At 45.9% G+C, this 7057-nt stretch overlaps 1 pseudogene; it reads right to left on the reverse strand.

The window, feature by feature from the left end:
• Positions 1–3746: 3746 nt before the first annotated feature.
• On the reverse strand, positions 3747–4876 carry LOC150041032 (cardiolipin synthase (CMP-forming) pseudogene; annotated as a pseudogene).
• Between the last annotated feature and the right edge of the window lie 2181 nt (positions 4877–7057).

The raw sequence follows: 7057 nt of genomic DNA on the forward strand, positions 1-7057 counted from the left end.
TTACCCTTCCCTGTGATTTTATCGGAAGACCATGAAGCCATTTGAGGATTTTCTTTATTTACGACAGCCTGAGCCTCCGCCCTATCAATGAATTCAGCTTTCCAGGTTAGATATTGGCCTCTAGTCAGGACAGATTGTACAACCTTATGCCACTCATGAGGCAATAGATGTCCCTCTCCTCCCAGGCCCTCCAGTACTGTTAAAGTAAAGGGGGCATTAATTCCATAATTTTTGACAGCCGAATATAACTCTTTAATATGTTTAATTTTAAGTTTTTTATATATGGCTTGAGAGTCCCTTCTTGCTTCTATTGGAACATCCCCTTCCTCTTCAGAGGCAGAGGAGTCCTGATTATGGTCCTCCTCTTGTTCCCCGGTAGTGTCAACCTCTCTTTCCCCCCTTTCCTGATCCCGAGACTGGGAGCTAGAACGGGTGATTACAGAAGAGAGGGAGATGGTGGGTGTCCTATGCCCGAGTTTATTAGTGCGACTTCTCAAGGCCGGGGGTGCTTTTACAGACCTATTGCTTGAGGATACAGGGTGGAAGACAGTTAAGGCCTCCTCACTAAGATCAGCTTGCAAGTTTTGAATTTGTGAAGTAAGGTCTTGTAATTCTCTTTTTAAATGGAGTACATCCCTTAATTCTGTTACTTGTTTTAAGAGGGAATCCTTATTTCTAAGGAGATCTTGTCTTCTAGAAGGGGCAGAGGATAATACCGGCATTTCCTGTGGCGGGGCAGTCGGGAGAGGGTAAGGGGCAGGGAAGGCCACTTAAGGACCCTTGTTTTTAGGGCTTTTGTAGATGTAAAAATCTGAGTAGGGGTGGGGGGTTCATATGTTTCTTTTTTATAGTGTGTCGCCTCTTCCTCTAAATCTACCTCCAATGGGGGACCGAGATGATCATCATTGGGAAAATTTTTATGAATAACAGGATATATATTTTTATAGGGTTTTGCCGGCGCATCTGTTTTAGACATAACGTCATCCTCAGAAGGGGGTCTGAATTTTTTGTTATCAGGGATTAAAGGAGGTGTGAGGGGGCGTTCTGTGGGGACAGGCTCATCTATTATAGATGGGGTACGCGAAGTGGGCCGAGAGCTAGTAATTTCTTTGGTGTCACTTTCGTTGTTGTGTGACGAGAGTCGCGACCCAGTCAGATAATCTTCTGTTAAAATTAACAAGCGAGCACCGTCCCCTCCTTCCTCAGCCTCTTTTAGGATGTCTCTAATAATTCCATAGAAGCTGAAGAAGGCCTCGGGAATGTCTTCCCCTTTGATTAATAGATCATTAATATTTTTTCCCACTTTGTTCCATGTGAGGGGATGGATGTCCGATCTACTCAAAATTAACCAAGGACACTTGTCCCCGACAAAGCAGAAGAATTTAACTAAATCTTTTTTCTTAACTCTTATTCCTCTCTCCCTAAGTGATCTTTTCATCTCTTTTATGAATAAAGCCTCTTTCGAGAGTGTTTTGCCCATGGTGGATGGGACGGCAAGACTCACTTCAAAACTTCCCGCGGTGCACGAGTGATGCTCTTCGGGCGTCTATACCTCTGGATGGTCGGGGCCCCTATCTTCCACGCCGTCCTGCAGGTCACCGTACCTCGAGCCCCACGTTGGGCGCCACTTGACCCGTCCAGCGGGTTCAGTAATTCGTCAAGCTCGAGGAGGCACCTCCTGAAAAACCAATGGGGGGGAGACAGAAAGAAGACCAGACGCATAAAGACAGAGTCAATCTGAGTCGCGTCAAGGTCTCATTTATTGAAAGCAGAGCAGGGTTTATATACCCTGAGTATGAGGAAGGGAGTAGAGGGGGAGATGGAAAGTTTTTGCAATAGCAAGAACGGGAGGTTTCGAGGTTAGGGGTGGGTCAAGCTATTCTTTTGGCCGTTGTGCTAACCCAAGCGCCACATCCTGTGGTTATTCCGAGAAGTGTTTGTGCAGATGACTCAACCAGGTGCTGTTTGCTCAAAGCTAGAGGGTCTTTGCAATGTTCCCTTTAACTCCTTGGCCTCCGACAATATTTCAAATGATGTATTTAAGAAGGGAATCTTTGTATACAATCACTGGCACTTAGATTTTAGAACATAATTAAAATTAGGCTGGGTGTTTGTATGTCATAGATACATATTAATCTATGTAATAAAACATTATGTCTATAGAGTCACAAATTTTTATGTCTATGTAGTTGTGTTTATATTTCTAATACCATGTCCATAGCATTGGATACGCTCTTGTACTGTTTGGATCTAATAGCCACATATTAAGGATACCATGTGCCTTTTGTTCCTTTGGCCTTAGACACTTTTTTCCTCAATGCTAGTGCTCTGCCACCCAAGCCACAGAACCAGTTCTGGGTTTTCTGTGTATGTAGTACTGAGGAATCAAACCCAGGGCTTCTATGTATGCTAGGCAACCACTCTAGCTCTAGTCTGTGTTCCCAGACTCACAAAAACAGTTCTGTACTGACCTAAAAATATTTCCTGAAGAGCCAGGTGTGGTGACTCATGCCTGTAATTCTAGCTACTCTGATGGCTGAGATCCGATGATCAAAGTTCAGAGCCACCTGGGGCCCACAAAAGGACCTTAAGTGGGGCTTGGCTCAGAGGTAAGGCAGTAGCATTGAGATGCAGAGCACAGGGACAATGCTCAGGCCCAGTTCAAGCCACATGACCAACAAAAAAATTTCCTGAAGACCATTGAAATGGACTACAAGCCACCCTGCCCCCAACCCACATATTTACAGTTATCTGATATTTGGCAAGGAAGTAAAAACAATGTATTAGAAAAAAGGCAGCCTCAGGGGCTGAGAGTTTGGCCTAGTGGTAGAGTGCTTGCCTAGCATGCAGGAAGACCCGGGTTCAATTCCTCGTTACCACATACATAGAAAAAAAGCCAGAAGTGGTGCTGTGCCTCAAGTGGTAGAGCTCTAGCCTTGAGAAAGCAGAAGGACAGTGCTCAGGCCCTGAGTTCAAGGCCCAGGACTGGCAAAAAAAAAAAAAGGAAAAAGAAAGCCTCTTCAAAAAATTGTGTTGTGAAACTAGAAGCTCATATGTAGAAGTCTAAAATTGGATCCTTATTTGGTTCAGACACAGAGTGATAAACAAACAGGTTCTCATTTTTCAATCGCCTTCGTTACTTAACCTGATACCTATGAGGTAACTGAGAGGTTGGGAGACTAATGATGAACTTGAACACCTCCGATCTTGCTTCATCTTATTTTCAGATTTAAACTTACAGCATTTTATAAATCTTTACAACGTCATAAAGCAAAGAGGGCTTTATTCTCATTATTCTAGATGAACCACATGAACTGTTCCTGTGTCTACAGACCTGAAGGTCAAACATTCAAGCATATAATGAAGTCGTGTAAGATACAAATTCCCACTACTTTGCGAACAATCTAAATTCCACTCAGAGAAGTGTCAACTCTTCAGTTTCCATGCTCTGAATTATCTAAAAAAGAAAGAAGCACATAAAACAGACTGACAATGATTGGATTAAACCAATTATAAATTATTCAAGAAAGCTAAGATTAAAAATTCTAAATTACAGTTTTATTTGTATTTAAAAATACACTGGAAATTCTGCACATGCCCATGATCAAGCTTATTTTCAATGTACACTACTTCAAATTTGATGACATGGTGCAAGCTGCACACTGACACAGGGACGCTCCCCTAGATTTCCACTGGGGCTGCGGCCGACGCTGTGCACTGTTTCCTCGCCCGTGCTGAGGTGAACTTCATGTGCCTTTTATCACCTGAACAGTTTTCCAACCATAATGATAGTAGCTGTAACCGGATGCAGCTGTGGTGAATGCTGTACAGCACCACAATATCTGAAGATAAATGCTGTCAGCATAATTGAAAACTGGAGCTGCCAAAGAAGCTGCCACCAAGATTAAATGGACTGCTGTATTTACCTTGCTGATGAATGTTGGTTTTAACCTAGCAGTAGCATAGCAAGGATTGAAATATTTAGCTAATGTTCGGAGTGTTGGAAGAGTTCGGTATCTGACATAAAAAACAGCAGAGATCAACATTACATCTCTTGAAATTATCATATAAGTAAGTGGAACTGGAATAAGGTCTGCATAGGTCAAGCTAACATATAAGATACTGGTAAGTATTTTATCAGCAAGTGGATCAAGAGCACTTCCCAAAGCTGATTTTTGATTGGCCCAGTTTCAAGCAATAAATCCATCCACCAAATCAGTTAGCTCAGCTAAAGCAAAAACTCCTAGGGCAACATTGAAATCTTCAAGAATCAAATAGCCGGGCCGGGAGTTTGGCCTAGTGGTTAAAGTGCTTGCCTAGCATGCGCAAAGACACGGGTTCGATTCCTTGGTACCACATACATACAAAAACGCTGGAAGTGGTGCTGAGGCTCAAGTGGTAGAGCTCTAGCCTTGAGAAAGTCCAAGGACAGTGCTCAGGCCCTGAGCTCAAGCCCAGGACTGGCAAAAAAAAAAAAAAAAAGAATCAAATAGCCCAAAACTGGGGCAAGGCCAATTCTTGTCATGGACAACATATTTGGGATTGTCCATGGATTTTCATACAAGCTGGCGGTGCTCGATGGACCCCAGCGGCCCCTGGCGGGCTCGGAGGCGGCGGCGGCGGCGCCTCCTCCGGGCGCAGGCCCCGAGGCCGCCTTCCTGGTGCCCCAGCTGTGGCTCCGCAGGCCGGGCCAGGGCAGCCACAGGCTGAGCCAGGCAGGGCGCAGCCACAGGCGCTCGGCCAGGCACCCCAGGCAGCAGGCGGCGGGCAGCAGCAGCGCCCCGAGGCCCGGCCTCCGGCTCAGCCGCACCCATAGCGCCCGTGCGGCCACGCACAGCCACCCCCACGAGCCGCGCGCAAGCCGCCAGGCTAGCATGTCCCGGCGGCCGTGCCACGGGTCCTGCAAGCGGCGGGAGCTCAGCAGACAGCACGCCCGGCACCGGCTCCGCCCCGGAAGCCCCGCGATCCCCGGGAAGCGGTGGCTGAGGCCTCCACACTGGCTAGTGACTTTTGAAAGTTAATTTTGTATCCTGCCACTTTGCCAATGTGATTTATTACTTCTAGGAGTTTGAGAGTGGAATTTATTGGGTCCTTCAGGTATAGGATCATGTCAAATGTGAAAAGGGAGTATTTAATTTTTTCTTTCCCTGTGTGGATCCCTTTGATATCCTTCTCTTACCTTATTTCTCTGGCTAAGGGTTCCAGCACTATACTGAAGAGAAGTGGAGAGAGTGGGCATCTGTGTCTTGCTTCTGATTTAAAGGTAAATGGTTCTAGTCTTTCTCCATTTAGTATGATACTGGCTGGAGGTTGGTCATATATGGCTTTAATTTTTTTTTTTGCCAGTCGGGCTTGAGCTCAGGGCCTGAGCACTGTCCTTGGACTTTCTCAAGGCTAGAGCTCTACCACTTGAGCCTCAGCACCACTTCCGGCTTTTTTCTATGTATGTGGTATCAAGGAATCGAACCCAGGTCTTCATGCATGCTAGGCAAGCACTCTACCACTAGGCTAAACTCCTGGCCTGGCTTTAGTTATTTTAAAGAATGTACCTCGTAGCCAGGCGCGGTGGCTCATGCCTGTAACCCTAGCTATTCGGGAGGCTGGGATCTGAGGCTCGAGGTTCAAAGCCAGCCCAGGCCTTACAAAGCCGTGAAACTCTTATCTTCAATTAATCTCTAGAAAATGGGAAATGAGGCTGTGGCTTAACAGTAAGGTGATAGCCTTGAATGGAAGAGCTGAGCAACAGCATCCAGGCCCAGGGGTAGGGTGGTAGCCTTTAGCTGAAGAGCTCAGGGACAGTGCGAATGTTAAACCATCATTGCACTTGTGGGATGAAGCCTACTTGATCATAGTGTATAATTTTTAAAATTTGTTTCTGGATCCTGTTGGCTAGTATTTTATTGAGAGTCCCTTGTGTTTTATTGGCCCTCCATTTTCTTTATTAGTGTCCTCCTTTTTTTTTTCTTCTGTTGGTCTTGGGGCTTGAACTCTGGGCTTCACAGTGTGAGGAGGGGTTCTGCAGCTGCCCAGGCCTGAAGGTCAGCTGGGGGAATCTTGTAGCCTTATATGGTTATTCAAGGCAAAAGGAGTGGGAGATTGATAATTACTGCCCTTAATCAACTGGCCTGAAGTTGCTTGTGGAGGGCACACTAAACTACGGGAAAGGGGGAGGGGCCCTGGGCCAGCACTGACTATTGACTGCTTTGACCAAATGAGCATGGAAAAGGGGCATGTCAAGCTACAGCAGAGGAGGCCATTAGGTCTACACTATCACCATCATTTTCCAGTCTTTGTGTCCTACTTTTTTTCCTGTTGTGAGGCTTGAACTCTGAGCCACAGCTCTACTTCCGGTTTTCTAGGTGTTAATTGTAGATAAGAGTCTCCTGGACCTTTGTGTCTGGACTGGCTTTGAACCATGATCCTCAGATCTCAGTCTTCCGAGTAGGTAGGATTACAAAGTTTGAGCCATCAGTCCCTGGCTGGTTTTATAAATGGAAGGGGGCACCAAATCTGGAGTATGGGCAAAGGGCATCTCTTCTGGAGCTGCTTCCTGTTGAGATGGGGGTGAAGTAGACAGGGGTAAATATTAGACTGGGTGCCCTCGTAGGAGCATTTGGTTGACAGATGGGTTGGTGGCAGGTCTTCCCATAAAGATGTTTTGCATCCGCCACAGGCTTGCACATCAGAAACAGGCAGGACCCAAGTATATGTCCCAGCTCCATTTCCTGCTTCAGACAAAAGTTAGAGGTACTAGTTATTTGGGCCCAGATGAAACCAGATGTTATACTCTATGTGGTCCCGAAAGGACTCTGAGGAGGAAAAGGAAGAGGACCCTCTATATTGTATAGCACAGCTGTTTAGGGAAAACAGGCAGAAAACCGTAGCCTGGGATAGTAGAATTATTCAGCCAGTGTAAGGATTGCCTTGTTGAAAATACAAGAAGTAAAAGACGAGATATTAAGGGTATGATAATATTAGGTCATCAATATCTGATAAGGTAAGGGCTCCTCTGGTGGGCTTGCTGTCCCCAAGTTCATCCCAAGGAGGAATGATGATG

This window comes from Megascapheus bottae, chromosome X, assembly GCF_031878675.1.
Source record: "Megascapheus bottae isolate mThoBot1 chromosome X, mThoBot2.hap1, whole genome shotgun sequence".
Classification (NCBI taxonomy): Eukaryota; Metazoa; Chordata; class Mammalia; order Rodentia; family Geomyidae; genus Megascapheus; species Megascapheus bottae.